Genomic DNA, 18,786 nt, shown 5'->3' on the forward strand with positions numbered 1-18,786 from the left:
GGAGCCCGTCTCAAAAGCAGGCACAAGCGAAGTCACCCTTCCCGGAAGTCCATTTTCTCCGTTTTCTTTAAGCTGTTTCCCCTTGACAATTTCATCCAAACTGGAACACAACCAACTACGATAACAACAAAATAGTATTGACAAACAACCCATGGAACAGATTTTTGAAACAATACGAACCACGAAATTCAACAGAGACAGCCAGCAGTGAAACATGCCTTCATAAACTCCAGAGATCCCAAACACCCTCAGAAATCGAGCTGTCTTCATCAAATGTTTCTCCTCCCTGGTGAGTTCCGTAACCGTGGCACCACCACTGAGAAGGTTTGCCTCACATCTCCCCTTCCGCACTCCTGATGGCAGACCTAGGAGCAGACTAATACTGAGGCAGGCCACCGCTCCATCTACCTCCGTAGTGCCTACACTGACTGACAGCAGCTTTCCAAGGTTACAAACGGAGGACATTCCAGCCTCACCAGGGACATAAGTCATCTTTCTCTGGTTCCTGTCCCTCATACATCACCGTCCTATTTTGTCCCCCGTTTTCCCTTTTGTCAAAAATGCCTTCTTCTCCTCATCATTTCTAGCGTGAGTTGCTACGTTTGTCATTCTTTTTGAAGATATGTTTTTAAAAACGTTATTTTGCAGATAATTGCAAAGAACCAAGCAACCAACTTTCATAGTGGAGAATGAATGGATGCATTTTGTCTCTAACACACAGCTATGCAAATGCATGTGCGCGAACCTTAAAGGTGCCATGCTCTGCCATTTCATACATCCTGGATGCTGATGAGGTATATTTTAAACTGTGATAGCACATGACCAGACATTTATCTTTTTCTAATTTATCTGTTCTCAGAAGCTAAGCAGGGTCAGGCCTGGTTAGCACTTGGATGGGAGACCTCCTGGAAATGCCGGCTGCCGTAGGCTTAGAGGAAGGCAATGTTAAACCACCTCTGAATACCTCTTATCGTGAAAACCCTATGAATATATCCAAAAAAGATTCATAGGGTCGCCATAAGTCGTAATCGACTTGAAGGCATATAACAACAACAGGAACAAAAAGGGGGGAAAGCACCAAATGGAGGTCAAAAAGAGGAGAGACAAGCTGCTAGTTATAGATTTATTATGTTGCTCGACGCGTTTTGGAATCTATTCCTTCCTCAGCAGCTGAATATAAATCAAACTCAAAGGCTGCTAGTGTTCAGTGTGGGGCTTTGGTAAAGAATTCTCATTGCTTTTGCAGAGCCAAGGAAATGCAGCTTCACAGCTCCTGAGGAAAGAACATGTTCCAAAACGCATCAAGCAACATAATAAATCCATATAACAACGACAACAATTTATCTTTAACAAAAAGACCATATTGGCTTTTGAATCAATTTGAGGATGGGCTGTTGCAGAATAAACAGAGGCAGCAGACAGACCCTTCCGCACTCTATAGGATCGGGCGTGTGTGTGTGTGAGCCTTGCTGTGAGAGAGAGGGGTGCCAGAAGCATGGCCCTATTTTGGCTGGTGACATTTTGGGAAGGGTGCGAGAGAGGAACAGAGAGCAGGGCCTCCCTATCCGGTCTAGGTGTCTCAGGGTCATATGCATCTCCCTGTGTGTTTAGATGATCATTTGGGCGCTCCCACCTCCAAAGGTTGCATTGTGGTGCCCTGGTTTTGGAACCCCCTTCCCAAACATATTTGCCTGGTACCCAATGTAATAACCATTATGCACCAGGGAACCAGTGTGGTGCAGTGGTTAGAGTGTTCAGTGAGGGAGACCAGGGCTCAAATCCACACTCAGCCATGAAGCTCACAGGGCCAGCTTGGGTCAGACAATTTAATTTGGATTCCTGCATTCAGCAGGGGGATGGACTCAATGGCCTCACAAGACCCTTCCAACTCTACTCTTCTATCACTCTGCAGTCTCTCTGCCTCACCTACCTCACAGGGTTCTTGTGAGGATATAATGGGGGAAGGGACAACAGTGTTTGTTCACCACCTTGAGCTCCTTGGAGGAAAAATAGCATTTAAGTGTACTAAATAAATAGCTGCTTGTTTTGTCCAAAATTTTTGCAGAATAGAACTATACACCTGCTCAGAGTTGCTACCTGAGTGCATTATATTTTCTAACTCAGATTTATAGGCCACTTTTCTGCATAAGAATGGCTACAAGTGGCTCACAAAATAATAATTAAAATGAATTAAAATTTGCTGCTCATAATAGTGATGTTGTGGATGTTTTTTAAAAAAAATTATATTGTTTTCATGTTTGTATGTATGCCTTTGATGCAAGTGGAAACCCAGGGTATACGTTTTGAAGGAAATAAGTAAGATTTGCCCAGGTTCATAGAGAACTGAGAGTCAGTGGCAGAGGCTGTGGGATCTGAACCCAGAGGCTTCCATAGTAAACTTTGCCTTATGCAAAATTAGGACCTTGGCCCATCTGTTACTGTCCACACGGGCTGGCAGCAGCTCTCTACTTGGAGATGCTGGGAACAAAACCTGGGCCTTTCTGCATGCAAAGCAAGGGTCCTGCCACTGAGCTATGCCCCTTCCTTCCCAGCATGGACTTGAACCACACTCTGCTGCTGGCCGCCTCAAGTTATTTGGCTACTCAGGGCAGAAAATCCAAAGAGCACTTGCCTATTCTACTCATTAATATGGGGCCCAATCCACCAGGGAATTATCCTGCTCCTGCCTCACTGAAAGCTGCTCCTGCAAGATAACTCTGTCTCCTTTAATAGCAGCCAAGACATCTCACCCGACAGTACCTCTCATGGTGAAGCTGGCTATGGGGAGAGGCTGAGGGACAAGCCAGCGCCCTGCTTGCAGCCGCACTGGTCTGCCGGCCAAATGGGCATGTGTCATTTCACCCACAAGGGATAGCTGCTGACTTCTGTTGTTATTATGTGCCTTCAAGTCGATTTTGACTTATGGCGACCCTATGAATCAGCGACCTCCAAGAGCATCTGTCATGAACCACCCTGTGCAGAGCTTGTAAGTTCAGGTCTGTGGCTTCCTTTATGGAATCAATCCGTCTCTTGTTTGGCCTTCCTCTTTTTCTACTCCCTGCTGTTTTTCCCAGCATTATTGTCTTTTCTAGTGAATCCTGTCTTCTCATGATGTGTCCAAAGTATGATAACCTCAGTTTCATCATTTTAGCTTCTAGTGACAGTTCTGGCTGACTTTTAGGTAGCCTGAATGCCAAACCCCTAATATCTGACACGCACACCTTCTTCTTTTTTGCAGACTCACTGGAAGCACATGGTTTGTTTTTTTGTTTCCATTTATTAATCGCTTCCCATAAAGTATCTTGAAACAATTTCACAATAAAAAACATCAATTCCAGATACAAAAACAATTACATCAATCGTTTTAAAATGAAACACTTTTATATGTAAAAACAATTTCAAATTCAATATAGATACAGACTGGGGTAGAGATCGCCACTTAATAGGCTTGTTGCTTTTGCACAAGAAAAGGTTTACTGGTGAACGGGCAAGGATAAGGTTGACCTGCTGCCAGAGAAGCCCCTCCCTGTCAGTGGAAGATCCAGAAGTGCAGGATCCCTTCACGATAGTCACGCCAGGCCCCCTCACCGCCAAGCCCCGTTCCATTCCTCCTCGTCTTCCTTGCTCTCCCTGTCATCTCGCAAGTCCACACTCCACTACAACAGACGCCCCCAGGAGACACTCAGGATGGGAGAGGAGGCTGTGTGTTTGAGAAGACTCTTCTCACTAGCTAACACGCAACCTCCTCTCCCATCCTGAGTGTCTCCTGGGGGCGTCTGTTGTAGTGGGGTGTGGACTTGCTGACTCCCCTCCTTTCACTCTGATTGGCTCCAATCAGCATGAAAGGACAAGGGCTCTTCTCAGTGGCTAACACACTCCCCTGTCATGCTGATTGGCTCCTACCTAGGGACGTGGCTGGGATCCTGCTCCCAAAAAAGTAACAGGTCTACAACCCACCCCCCTGCATCCCTGGATGACGACACCTCTGCTCCCTCTGTTGCTGTTATTTTTGCCATATCAGCTTCCACATTTCCCGCTTTCTTCCGATAAGCTCAAGGTAGCATATGTGGTTCTCCCCCTTCCCAGTCTTATGCTCACAATAACCCTGTGAGGTAGGTTAGGCTGACAGATTGTGGCTGGCCCAAGGTGTCCTTACAAGCTTCATGGCTAAGTGCGGTTTTTGACCCCTAGTTTCTAAGGTCCTATTCAAAGCAGTCCCCCGTGATGGCTTCCTATAGTATTTCTAAGAGGAGTTCAGAAGACCCCACCTTTGACGTGTGGAAAGAATGCATGAGAGAGGCATGGAACAGTCACCCTCTCTGCCCCTGGGAGTTCGGCTTGGTATCTCCAAACGACGTGGTGCATACAGCCCCTTCCCACACCGTTTGAACTCAGAGGGGCTCGGCTGCACAGCCCCAAGTCCCCCCTCTGATTTATCTCAACACATTTTATTTTCTTATATTTATATCCTGCTGCCTGCCTTTCTTCCATCCTGAAACCCAAAGCAGAGGTCTCCCATCCAGGTGGTGGTGGGACTCAGCCAGGTGGGGGCCTCCTGTGTCCTGTACTGGTGTTTTGGGAAGCGACAGAATAAAAGACCAGTCCCGCACAATGATACAGCTGAATGATGTACTCCCAGCCAAAGCTGATTGGAAGAAGGAAAGGTTGAACAGTGACTCATGCAGAGGTGTTACCCTGGCAGTCAGACTCCTCTGAGTGGGTGTTTTGTTTGTTTGATTTTCCCTATTATTGAATTAATTTTCTCCATCGCAGCAACACTCCTTCTGGGGATTATTGTCTTTAGGACTATGGGTGGTTCTTATGTTACAAAAAAGCAGAAGAGAGTGCCTCTATGTTTGTGCAGAGTGCCTTTCCTCTTCACCAAACTAGTATTTTACAGTCTATTCACCCATGTGTGGGCCCAACCCTGCAAAAGCCCTGACAAAATCTGCCATCCTATATACACACACCTATTGGGGAATAAGCCCTATTGGACACAGTGGGGCCTATACGGCGTTCAGGCTACACACGCCACTAATATAAACAGGACTTAAACTGGTCATAACTGAGTCCCATTATTTTCATTCTTAATGGGTGCAGTACCAACTCACTTTTGCTGAATTATGCCCATTATAATAGGAAGTTCCACCTGTGCTTCAAATCTGCCTTGACTGATCCCTACGTAACACAACATCTTTTCTGGAATTGATTGGTTTGCTTAATGGCAAGCTCCGCACATATTCAGAAGCCCCCTTAGTTTGAGCTGGAGGATGGTTGTAGGTATTGAACGGTGAGAGGAGGCAGCACTGAAACAAGGTCCTGTGCAGAGCTGCAATGCCAAAAGATAACAATAGAAATGTGGCAGCCAGGCCGAGCCTTGTTTAAGAGGCAGCCAGCTGTTGAGAGTTTGGTGCGGAGCCAGCTTTGTCACCAGTACAAAGGTCTCCGGAGGAGCCACCTGTGTTGGCTTTGCAGGCTGCGTGCGAGTCAGTGTTTAAAGAGACAGAAAACAAAGGTCAGAGAGGGGCTCGCCTCCAGTGCTATGGATTTCGAGGCCTCTCCGTTTCTCAGTTTTCCAGTCTTAAATTCAGTTGATGATGATGTTGATTAACAACAACAACAACATCGTGCCCTTCCTCCCAGAAGGAGCCCAGGGAGGCAAACAAACGCACTAAAAACACTTTAAAACATCACAAAAACAGAGTTTAAATACGTTAAAACAAAACATCTTTAAAAACATTTTGTACAGCTTTTGAGACATCTTAAAAAAAAGGTTAAAAAACATATTTTTTATGTATTGTTTTATTATGATGTATTTTATTGAAACAAAGATGTACGTCGCCTAGAGTGGCCATTGGCCAGATAGGCGACACAGAAATTAAATTATTATTATTATTATTATTATATTGTTTTTTTAAAAAAGGTTTAAAAACATATTAAAAAGTAGTTCCAACAGAGATGCAGACTGGGATAAGGTCTCTGCTTAAAAGGCTTGTTGAAAGAGGAAGGCGCCAAAAAGATAACAGAGATGGCACCTGTCTAATTTTTCTCCACTTTTCTGCCACAATTATATATTTGAAAGTCTTGTGAAAATTCATCAGCATTTTTGCACACATTTCCCTTAATGTCTACATTTTTACAAGAAATGTCCTTCATATGTTGCATGTTTAATGTTACTTTCATTAATACTGCTTAGTTTTATTTGTGATGTATTGTTTTGTTTTTATCTAGTTTTTAGGGGGGAAATTAAGCAGTATAACATTTTTAATAAATAATATATGCATTTTTTGGTCCACTTTCCTATAATATGCACATTTTTGTCGACATTGGCAGAGAAAGTGCATCGCAACATTCGGAGAAATTTCAAAACAAAGCTGCCTTTTGGTTCATGTCTTATATTGGGAAGGGCAGATTAGGGTTAGGGTTTGCATTAGTGTGTGAACCAAAACTCATTTTCGCCCCTCCCCATAGATGGGTACTCAGGGCTGTGAGGCCTGCTGACCAGAGACATCTCCAGCCCTACCTGGAGATGCCCCCTGGGACCCTCGGCATGCAAAGCAGACTTTCTACTGCTGAGCTATGCTCTTCCCAGGATCAGACCCCTGCATCTCCATTTTAAAGGATCATGTCACAGGAGATCTGTCTCTGCCTAAGGCCTAAGAGAGCCACTGCCAATCAGAGTAGACTGCAGTGGGGTAAATGGACTCAAGAGTCTGAGCTGGTAAAAAAATGCAGCACTCTGTGTTCCTATATGGAGGTGGGCCTACTGCTCAGCGAAACAGCCTCCGCTGCGCCTGCCGGAGGTCCTGAGTTCAACCCTTGGCATCTCCAGGTAGGGCTAGGAAGTTCTCTTCTCTGAAGGCCTGGGGAGCTGCTGCCAGTCAGAGCAGACTATACTGGTTCTGGGCACCTTTTTGCAGGAAGGGCAGAATCCAAATTTAGTAGTCGTAGTAATAGTAATAATAATAGATGGACCAAAGGTCTGACTCAATGAAGGCTTCTTCACAAGAGTTCTACATTGTGGGAAGTGGTAGGGAAATGCTGGGATCTTCCTCAGTGGTAGATCATCTGTTTTGCATGCAGAAGGCCCCTGGTGCAATCCCCAGCACCTCCATGTAGCTCTCTGATACCCTAGAGAGATGCTGCCAGTCAGTGTGGACAATACTGAGCTAGATGATAGTCGGACTCTGAATGGGGCAGCTCCCTGTTATGTTTTTTGGAAAGGCCGTAGCTCCATGCCCAGGTTTATCTTTGGGGGAACTGCGCCAGGGCCCATGCCTGCAAGGGGGACCAGACTGAGCTTTCATTTTTATAACAAAAGTAAGGCTGCAATCCATTGCATGTCTACTCAGAAGTAAGCTCCATTGGGTTCAGTTCAATACACACTTACCTGGGAGTAAGTTCCACTGAACCCAATGGAGCTGACTACTGAGTAGACATATATTGGATTGCAGCCTTAGTCAATTAGCCTCTATAAAGAAAATTAGGAAGCAAAATGTGCAGGTCAATGAGCCAGCCTTTTAAGCCAGTGAGTGAAGTCAGAACTGTGACTGACTAGTGAGTTGTTATGTCTCCAGCAGTTAGGAATCCCCCTTCCCTATAGAGTGCACTTTCTGTCTCATTTTCTAGTCTATGGAACCTCTGTACACTTGCCCAGCTTAAAGGAGCCAACACTTGATGCCTATGATATAAGCACAAAATCCCCTTTTGCAGCCTTTTTATCCATCCTTCTATATCTTCACGACAGCCATGTGAGGTAGATTAGGCTGAGGGCTGGTGACTGGCTCAAAGCAGGAAGTGAGCAAAACAACTGAGTTTCCCATATGTGTGCGTGCTCAGAACATGATCTTGTTATGTCAAGGTTGGCAAAATGCTTTTTTATTTGAGTTGTGAAATTCCACAGGCTGAGTGTACGCTTTTGTAGTGCACAAAAGCTTTTATGCCACAATAAATTGGTTAGCCTTTAAGATACCACAAGACTTATTTTGTGGTACCTTATTTCATGTTTTCTTTCTTGAGGGGAAGGGGCCCAGTTTTGGGAATTGCGCCAGGACCCCCAACCACCTTAATCCGGCCTTGCAGAGTTCCTGCTCTCCATGCAAAAGGCCTTGCGCTCAGTCCCTGCCGACACTGTCCACTTCAAAGGATCAAATCACAGGCGACGGGAAAGGCCCGTCTCAGCCTGAGGCCTGGAGAATTGTTGCCAGTCAGAGCATATACGCCATATGAGGCAGCATCTCCTACGACGTCATGAAAATGAAGTACAGTAATGAGCTGTTCCATGCGCGCCCGCCTTACAGCTTTGGTTTTTTGTTTTGCTTCCTGTTGCGAATCTATCTGTAGAGTGAAAGGGTGCTTACTTTCTGAAAAGAAAAGTGGTGGCAGGTCATTGCCACCACTGGATCTCTCCGTATCCGTGCTCTGCTAGCAACTGCAAAATTGCTCTGTAGGGATGGCAAAAATATTTTGCACATGCTCAGAGGCTATGCTTCCGTTATGATTATTACCATGTTCTGAAGAGCTGGACTGTAATGCTGAACAGCAGTTCTGCGGCTCCCCCTCCAGTCATATTTGTTAACTTGTTGGGTAAGCAGGAAGCTGAGGCCCCTCACCCCAGATATTTGGGTTAGTTGTGGTACACCTGATTCATAAAAAAAATTAGAGCCTGGCTTTAGGATTGCCAATGTTTTTCCTCCTGGCTAGGTTCCTGTGCCTTTAATACAGGAGATGGCCCTCCATATGTTGCTGGACTAAAACTCTCACCATCCCTGACCATAACTTGGTAAGCAAGGGCTGATGGAAGTTGGAAACCTACATTGTTTGGATTTCTGCTTCAGTGGCAGAAATTCAGCAGGTGAAACACTTTTCATCCCAGCACCCATATGCAGGAAAGCAGTATCTGTTGAATTTCTGCCTGTCACACTGCTCTTAAAGGTGCTGGAGACTTGCCATGGAAAATGTTGGAAGCCTTACCTTGACTGGTGGTAGACTGCCTCTGAATGTGGAAGCTCCATTTAGCAATGTCTTAACAGCGCAATCCTAACCATGTCTAGCTAGAAGTAAGTCCTGTTGAATTCATTGGGCCTTACTCTCAGGTGAGTGGGGTTAGGATTGTAGCCTAAGCTTCTGATAGACTTCCTCCTTGAATCTCATCCCCTTTAGAATCCTCTGGCCGTTGCCCTGTCTTGGGGTAGCGACTTCCATGAGTTAATCAGATGTTGTGGGATCCTGGATCAACAGCCAGTTCACTTTGGGTGACACAGAGTCCTAGTATGTGTGCGACAGAAATCTTCCTCCCTTTTCTCGACAACATTCAAGAGTTTAACAATACCCAGCTACACCCTACAAAGAGGCCCAAGCGGAGATCATAATCTCTGGGAAAATCACCCTTCCCACTCCCCCAATACACACACGTGCATGTGTTTGCATGACGGCTCCTGTGTGTTGCGTGCACAAGGTGAGGGCTTAATGTGACACTTGAGGACCTGATCCGGGTGTGTTCCTTACCTCACCTCTGTTATCGCCCTGAGTTTGCGGCCAGCCTTATCTCTCCCAGAAAACTTCCTCCTAGCCAACAAGTGGGATTACCGGAGGCTTTACTCTTACCTTGCATAGCCCTTCCTTCCCTCTCTCTCTCTCTCTCTGACAAAAACCTGTTTAAAACAAAAATGAATAAAAAGAGTGACTCTGAGCATGATTTTAAGGTGGCTGGCAAATCAGGAATTCACTGGCCCAGCCAGAATTTTACCCTCCTGGCTAGTTGTCAACAAAGAGCCAGTGGGATGAAAACTGCAGTTATATATTAAGTAGTATATGCTTAGACCTGTCAAAGGCTGGCACTCTGCACATACCCAGTGGCACTCTGTTCTTGTGTCCATTTTTTTTAAATAGAAAAACTGGTTCTTAGAAAAGGAGAGACAATCTGCATGTACTCAGGGTTTTTTTTTTAAGAATAAAAAAGCTGGATCCCTCCACAAAGTAGAGACGTATTTTCAGATACTTTGCTCTTGGGTCAATTTTTTAAAAAAAAACCTAGCTGGGAGGACCTCATGGAATACATAAGGAAGCCACAACTATGATTATGATGGGAATATAATATTATATATTATTTGCATAACATGGCTGCTGTACATAAACTGGAACAAAGTAGGTGGCCAAAGAAATGACGAGAAGCCTTTTAGGGAGATGCCTTTCTCCTCAGAGAAGGAAGAGAGGAGCCCATTTAGATTCAAGGCTGATTTGCTGTGAACCTGGGATATCAGGAAGGCGCTCATCCCTCTCTCCCTCCCCCCCCCTTTGGCTGCCTCCGAAATTATTTGAGCACCTCTTTGCGCTATGCACTTAAAGGAGTATCATCCACTTTAAGCAGCCGTGGCTTCCCCCAAATAATCCTGGGAACTGTAGTTTGTTCAGGGTGCCGAGAGTTGTTCGGAATTGTTCCCTCACACTACAATTCCCAGAGGAGTACAATAATCCATCGCTCTTCCCAGGGATCTCGGAGAACTGTCGTTCTGGGAGGCGAAACGGGGGTCTCCTAAGAATTCTCCGCACCCCCAACGCCGCCGCCGTTGCACGTGGAATGCGCGCAGAGCTTGGAATAGTTACTTTTTTGAACTACAACTCCCATCAGCCCCAGCCAGCATGGCCAATGGATTGGGCTGATGGGAGTTGTAGTTCAAAAAAAGTAACTTTCCCAAGCTCTGGGAATGCCAACTGCTGTAAACGCATCCTGCGGCTGGGGCCTCTGCCTCCTATGCCCAGAGGACCCTTTCTTGCGGCTTCACATCTCTCTCTCTTTGCCAGCAGGTCCTGGGGCTCAAAAAAATCCCGGGGGGGGAACCCCTCATCTCTGGGCAGCAGCTCAGGTTTGCCCCCGCCCAGGACTGTGAGGGCCGGCCCAGGAGGCGGCCGGGGGGGCAAAGGGTTAACGGCGAGGAGGCTCGCGGCTCCGGCGGCTGTTCCTGGTTTATCCCGAGCCAGGCGAGGAGGCGGCGGCGGCAGCTGGAAGGAAGGCAAGCGAGGAGGAAGAAAGAGCTCCGCAGCGGAGAGCAGGCTGGAAGGGGGATCGGGGGCGCCCCCTGGCTTGAGCACGCTCCCTCCCGCCCCACGGCAAAAGGAGCCCTTGGGAAACTGAGGCATTCCGCTTAGGGGCCCCAGAGTGCCTTCCTCGCTAGTCTCTAAAAGGTAAGGCTGGGGGGGGGCTGTTGATCCCCCTTTTCCCTCTTATAAATGGGCTTTAGGAGATGTTTTGTTACAACCAGGAGCAATCTCAGGTTCCGCCCCGCCTCGAAGGCGCCCTCGCTAAGAGCAGCTGCCCCGGCGCTGGTTTCAGCACCGAGACTCAGCCCTGGAGTAGGGCGCGAGAAAGGCCCGTTGCTGTCTCTCTGAGCATGGGCAGAGTGCTTTCCACGGAGGGAGCTCTGCCTTTACACCCCAGGTAGAGAGGCAGGTCACAAACCGTGCCTTTGGAGGTAGGCTGGAGGAGCGATACCTTGCTTTGAGAATATTAAGGATGGTCTTGGGGACCGTGGTGCCTTGTGCGTCGGGGATTTTTTCCCCCCGGCTTCTGGACTTCGTTGCCAGTGGCTTGTTGTGCTAAAGGTTCTTTTCTCTTGGGGCTGTTGACCCCTTTCAGGATTTTCACACAGTTGCTTCCTCTCTCACCTTTACCCTGGGCCTTCAGAGACTGTCAAGTGGAGGCTGCATCTAGTTCGGCTTTTGAAAGTAAACCAGTGTCTGTTTGGGAAGAGGAGAAGCCTTGGACTCTGCAACTCTTGACTTCTCACCCCAGAGATGGGCTCATGGGATATGGCTACTTGCTGTGGAGGGAAATGCTCTCTGCACATGCTAAGGGCACCCTTAGTTATCCTCCATGCTGACACTGGAAATGGTCAGCTTTCCTCTCCCAAGATGCAAGGCTTGCTTCTTTTTTCACCAGCTGTAAGCAAGGAAGAAGGGGTAGAGAGGAACAGGATAGTTTTAGGGTCCTTCCCAAGATTCAGTGTGAGGCAAGGCTAATGAAGCAGGCTGCGTTTCATTTTATTGATTTCTTAGAAGACTTCCGTACCGCCTTCCAGAGCCCAATAGCTCTCGCAAGGTGGTGTGCAAACTCGGGAGTAAACATAATTGCATTCAAAACATTTGACCCTTAAAATCATTAACAGTACAAATTAATCCAAATGCAGCAGTTAATAAAAGGCAGATTGAAATAAACTGCTGCTGATGGAGCCACGTGCATGTTCAGGTGGAGGGTGTTCTGCAGGTATGGGGCTGCCACTCAAAACAAAACAAACCCTCTTTCTGGCACCCATCAGGCGGGCATATCTTACTGATGGGCCAGAGGACAGAGCTCTTAATACCGGGGCATTTGGTCCACAGAACCTCCTGTTCTCCCCACCCTGCTAAAAAATGGAGAGAGGAAAAATCCACTCTGTAACTGGCCTAACTTTGATAAGGAAGGATGGCTGTGGTGTTTTAAGGGGTAACTGATCTTAGGAATCCCATCCATCTCCAGTATCCAGTTTCTGACAGTGGGCAGCCAGAAGCCCCCAGGAAGTCCACAAGAAGCTGTTAATTCTCTCCCACTATTGCTCCTCTGCTATTTGGAGGTAGACTGTCTTTGAACACGGAGGCTCCCTTCAACTTTCGGGAGCAGCAGCTGCTGATGGGCCTATCCCTCATGTATTTGTCAATCCTTGCTAAGTGATGAAAGTTGGAGTGGTGTACATTTTGGAGCACCTTGTATTCAATGTCTTTGCACTGTATGTTGACTGCTTTAAATAAATAATCATGGGGAAAGGGGCTTCTCTTTTGGCCAATAGCTAGAAATTATTGTGTTCTGTACACTTGCTTCTTTCCTTTTCACAGGCTCTCACGGGAGCAATTTGACAATCACTGAGCATAGCATCCAGGCAATCTCTCCTAAGGCCATAGAGTTGGAAGGGGACCTTCGAGGTCATTTAGTCCAACCCTTTGCACAATGCAGGATGCAACTACAGCATCCCTCAAAGGTGGCCCATCCAGCCTCTCAAAAATTTCCAGCAAAGGAGAGCCCCCCCTCCCCAAGGCAGTCTATTTCACTGCCAAACAGTTTGTACTGTTGGTAAGCTTTTCCTAAAGTTTATGCAAATCTGCTTACCTGTAAGGTCTAATCCTGCTCTCTGGAGCAACTGAGGCTGATCTACCTTTTGCATGATGGGCGTTCAGGTATTTGAAGGCAAGCTATCATGCCTCCCCGAATCTCTAGGCTAAACACACACAGCTCTTTTAATGTTTCCTCTTAGCACTTGGTTTTTAGACCTTTCTGCTGCCGTTACCAGTTTTTAAATTCTGCTTGCTGAAGAGTTCTGTGTGAACTGGAAACTTGGCTGCTCTGCTGTTAAGAAATGTTGACCTATGGAAATGTTGAAATCAGGATGAATGCTCAGTAAACATGTCCTCTGGAGGACCCCCAGATCTTTGTTGTGTATTTCTCAGAAGGAATACTATGCTGATGATAAGCATCTCATGTGAACAAGGTATAGCAGATTAGGTGTCCACTGTTGAGACTGAACTTATGTATGTAAAAAAAGAAAGAAAATAGAGGCTGCTTCTCCAAATTCTTGAATTAGCGACAGTTGCCAGAGATGATTAGGTTTAATAATTTTTTAAAAAAATATTGTTATTATTAACAGTCCACAGATCTTCACATTCCCTAAAATGGGTGAGGATGCTTCAGCTATTCAGATATTGTGGTCAGTCTCCTAACTCCTCTCAATCCATGGTCAGGGATGGTGGAGGCTGTATTTCAGGAACATCGGCCTCCCGCCCCACAGGTTCCCTGTCCTTGCTCTAAAAATATTTAAACAAGGGGAAAAGATACTCAGAAATACAAGAGAGTCCATTTTTCATTGAAAAACCACTTAAACAAGATTAGGACAAAATGAGAACATTTAACAATTCTGTAAAAGTTGCTTACGAACCTTTATAGCTTGGAATACAAACTCTGCAACTGACTGTTACATGAGCATGTGTTTTCATGAACAGGAAGGCTGGAAAGCCCTTCTTAGTTAGTTAGTATGTTTATTTAAGACATTTGTATGCTGCTTAATCATTCACATTTCTAAACAAGCCATAAAAACAAGCCATACATTAAATAAAACAATACAGTCGTCGTAAAAGCAAACGCTACCTTAAAATGCCTGCTGGAACAAGATAGTCTTAATCATGAGCCTGAAGTTCAACAAGGAGAGTTCCTGTCCAATCCCACTTGGGAGGGAGTTCCATAGGCCTGGGCCTATGACACTGAATGCACGGCTTCTAGTCATTACAAGCCATGCTTTGGAGCCATGCGGGGCCCACCAACAGAGACTACCCCAAAGATCTCAGTGATTGGGCTGGGATATAAGGAATCAAGTGGTCCCTGAGATACCCTGGACCCAAGTTTTTAAGAACCTTGTAAATTAATAGAAGAACCCTGACCCTGGTCCAGTAACATATGGGCATCCAGAGCAAATGTTTAAGCACTGGAGTTATGTGCTGGTGTTGGTCTTGATCCAGCACCCTTCCCCTTTCTTGGGATCTTTGTACAAATTGCACCAGAAATTGTTGCTCAGAGGCAGAACAACCTGCTTCACATGCACACGGAGTCTGGCTCAGTCCTCAATGGAATCTCCAGGTAGGGCTGGGAATGTGCCCTGTCAGAGACCTTGCCAGTCAGTGTAGACAATATGGCGTTGGCCTGGTATAAAGCAGCTTTCTATTGGGGAGGGGGCTGTAGCATCTGCTTTGCATGCAGCAAGTCCCCTGGTTGCATTCCGGAATCGCCAGTTAGAATAATTGGGTTGCAGCTGCTTTCAGGTAATGAGGAAAAGGCCTCTTTGTACCTTGGGGGAGATCTTGGAGGGAAACTCTGAGCAAAATGGACCAATAGTCTGACTCGGTATAAAGCAGCTCTATAGGTGGCATTTTTTTGGCATTGTCAAAAACAGAGGACGTCCTGCCTCAAAAAGGGACAGAGATTTGCATAAAATTGCATACGGTAATTTACATGTATAGATGCAAGTTTGGAAATCATTGTAATTTAAACAGAAAAATAATAAATCTCACCAGAATGGGGAGCAAGATTATGAGCAGGAGGCCTGTGCTGTTTGCTGGCCAGGTGCTGCCAGCTGTTGATGGGCAAAGTCCAGCCCCCTCCCAGGTCTCCCTTCTTATGCGTCTGACTTCAGCCAGAGTTGGACTGGGCAGCCCGTCAAACAGAGGGCTGCCCTCTACTCAGTAGACCCCTTGGTCACCCTGTCCGTATGCTCAGTAATAAAGAAACAATTAAAATATTGAAACAGTGCTGAAAAACCCCTCTTAAGTTAATCATTACATACCCTATTAATATTATACAGACTGTATTCGGGCAGCATTACCATATGAGAAAAAGGGAGGGGCGGGGAGCCCCCAGCAGCTTAGAGTCGTACACTACGGACCACCAAACTTTTCAGGCCTGCGGGTGCAAATAGATTTGTGGGTGACATGGTGCCACCCCTTCTAGTCACTTCCCCTCCCCGAGACAGAAAGAGAGAGAGAGAGACCATGCATGCACAAGCTTTTTTTCCCCAAGGGATCTGGGTAAAAGTGAGATCCAGTAAAATTAATCTGAGCCTTGAAAGCACATAAGGCTGAAAGAGGAAGTAGGGAAAAGTGCCACTCTTTCAATTTCCTCCTTCATCTCTATGCACTTTTAATATATTTATTTATTTATTAGATTTATATTCTGCCCTTTCTCCCAGAAGGAGCCCAGGGTGGCAAACAAAAGCACTAAAAACACTTTAAAACATCACAAAAACAGATGAAAACAATATGAAAACAAAACAATTAAAAACATATTAAAACAAAACATTTTTTAAAAGCTTTAAAAACATCTTTTTAAAAAAAGTTTAAAAACAAATTAAAAAGCAATTCCAACACAGACGCAGACTGGGATGAGGTCTCTACTTAAAAGGCTTGTTGAAAGAGGAAGGTCTTCAGTAGGCGCTGAAAAGATAACAGAGATGACACCTGTCTAATATTTAATAGATCCTTATCACCATGTGACCAAGGAGGTGGGGGTTGGCTCAGATGTCCCTTCCTATGTCCCCCTTTAGCCACAGGTTGGGAGGATGTTAATAAGCCATAATGTTTTGTCACAGGGCATAGATCACATGTAGCACAAACCAGTAATCAGAAATGAACAAGGAACTGTGTGACAAACATGGTGGCATTGTAGTGTAGTGTGTCCACCCTGCTGCCCGGCAGCTTCTCTGACTGAGCTGGCAGAGGCCATCTTGGCTGTGGTATTGGAGGAGCCCAGAATGGGCCTTCATGGCCTTCATGACAACCATGGGGCTGTCTGAAGTTGTCACCGACCTGACGCATAGAGCAGGGCACACCCTTGATTCGGTTTTTGTTTCAGATGGAGGAAGGGGTGATGGGTGTCACCCCATTGTCATGACCAGACCACTTCCTGGTGAAGTTTAGACTTATGGCTCTGATCCTTCTCTGCAGGGGTGGTGGACAGATTAAGATGGTTCACCCCTGGAGACTAATGGAATCCACTGGATTCCTGAATAACCTGGGGGAGTTTCCAGTAGATAGAGCAGGTGACCCTGCTGAAGCCCTTGTCATGCTGTGGAACAATGAGGCACGTCAGGCTGTTGACACGGTTGCCCCCGAGCGCCCTCTCTGGCATTGTGGAGCCTGGTTTGCACCTTGGTACACCAGTGAGCAATGAAACGGGCTGGACGACAGCTAGAGCGCCAGTGGCGAAAGATGTGCTGTGAGGCTGATAGGGCACAAGTAAAACATCATAACCATGCCTGTGTGGTGGTGAGAGCACTGAAAAAGGCCCACTTCTCTGCCTCCGTCGCATCCTCAAGTAGCCGTCCAGTGGAGCTTTTTTGTATTGTCAGGGGTCTGTTGACATCGACTCCAGGAAATGGAGTCTTAGACCCTTCGGAGGCCCACTGTGAATTGTTTGCAAGGCACTTTAAACGTAAAGTTGCTCGCCTCTGTAGCAGTCTTGATGCCCCATCCACATCTTCTGTAGTCCCCAATGAGGTGTCCAGTGCAACATCTGCTGCAACTTCTTGGGAATGGTTTCAGTTGATGCCGCCTGATGACGTAGACAAGGTGCTTGTGATTATGCAGACAGCAACGTGTCCTCTGGACCCTTTCCCTTCTTGGCTTATTAAAGCTTGCTGAGGGGGTTTGACTGAGTGGATCCAGGGTGTGGTCAACTCATCATTGCGGGAGGGAGTGGTTCCAGCCACCCTGAAAGAGGCAGTGATCTGACCGCTCCTGAAAAGCCCACCCTGGACCCATTGGTCTGTGACAATTACTGACTGGTCGCAAATACCCCCTTCCTAGGGAAGATGATTGAGAAGGTTGTGGCGCAGCAATTGCAAGTACTCTTGGATGAAACAGATTATCTTGACCCATTCCAGTCTGGGTTCTGGCCTGGTTATGGGACTGAATCGGCCTTGGTCGCCCTGATGAATTACCTTTATTGGGAGAAGGACAGGGGGAGTGCGACCCTGTTACCCTTACTTGATTTCCCAGTGGCTTTTGATACCATTGACCATGGTATCCTTCTGGGCCGACTTGGTGAGATGGGTATCAGACGCACTGTTTTACAGTGCTTACGATCCTGTCTCCAAGGCCGTTTTCAGAGAATAGCATTTGCTGATTGCCTTTTGGCCCCCTGGCAGTTATGCTGTGGGGTGCCTCAGGGTACCATCTTGTTCCCCATGCTGGTTACATATATATGAAGCCCTTGGAAGTGGTCATCAGGATATTTGGGGTGAGGTGTCAGCAGTATGCTGACGATATGCAGCTCTGTTTCTCCATAACATCTGGATCAGGAGAGGCTGTACAAGCCCTGGACTGCTTCCTGGACTCGGTGGTGGGCTGGATGAGGGCCAATAAACTGAGTCTGAATCCTAGCAAGACGGAGGTGCTGCGGGTTGGTGGTTCCTGAGTTTAGATAATTGGTCAGTTGCCTGCTTTGGATGGGGCCGTACTCGCTCTGAAAGAGCTGGTCTGTAGCCTGGGGGTGCTCCTGGATCCATCTTTGTCTCTAGAGAGCCAGGTGACCTCAGTGGCTAGGAGTGCCTTTCACCAGCTTCGGCTGGTAAGACAGCTGCGGCCATTTCTGGACCGGGATAGCCTGACTACTGTTGTCCATGCACTGGTAACCTCCAGGCTGGATTACTGTAATGCGCTCTATGTGAGGCTGCCCTTGAGGTTGGTCCAGAAGCTGCAGCTAGTGCAAAATGTGGTGGCGAGACTGCCCTCTGGGGCAGGGTATCGCCAACATGTCACCATGCTGCTGAAAGAATTGCACTGGCTGCCCATTTGCTACCGGGCCAAGTTCAAGGTTCTAGTTTTGGTGTACAAAGCCCTATACAGCTTGGGACCAGGATACCTGAAAGAACATCTTACCCCTTATATGCCCAGTCGATCACTGCGCTCTGCAGGTGAGGGCTTCCTGCAGATACCATCTTATCAGGAGGTCCGTTCTGCACAACATAAGAAACACACCTTTATTGTGGTGGCACCTACCCTATGGAATTCCCTCCCCATAAATATTAGGCAGGAACCATCTCTGTTATCTTTTTGACGCCTGTTGAAGTCCTTCCTCTTTCAACAAGCCTTTTAAGTTGAGACCTTATCCCAGTCTGCGTCTGTGTTGGAATTGCTTTTTAATATGTTTTTTAAAAAAACAATATGTTCTTAACATTTTTTCTTGAAGATGCCTTCAAAGCTTTTTTTTAAAAA

The 18,786-nt window shown here is 46.6% G+C and overlaps 1 long non-coding RNA gene across 1 annotated transcript; it reads left to right on the plus strand.

The window, feature by feature from the left end:
- Positions 1–6,744: 6,744 nt before the first annotated feature.
- LOC133375215 (uncharacterized) lies at positions 6,745–13,409 on the plus strand. Its single transcript, XR_009760093.1, has 3 exons — positions 6,745–6,832; positions 10,804–11,184; positions 11,636–13,409. It is a non-coding gene; the product is annotated as an uncharacterized LOC133375215 (long non-coding RNA).
- Positions 13,410–18,786: the final 5,377 nt, after the last annotated feature.

Source organism: Rhineura floridana, chromosome 22, assembly GCF_030035675.1.
Source record: "Rhineura floridana isolate rRhiFlo1 chromosome 22, rRhiFlo1.hap2, whole genome shotgun sequence".
NCBI classification, from domain to species: Eukaryota; Metazoa; Chordata; class Lepidosauria; order Squamata; family Rhineuridae; genus Rhineura; species Rhineura floridana.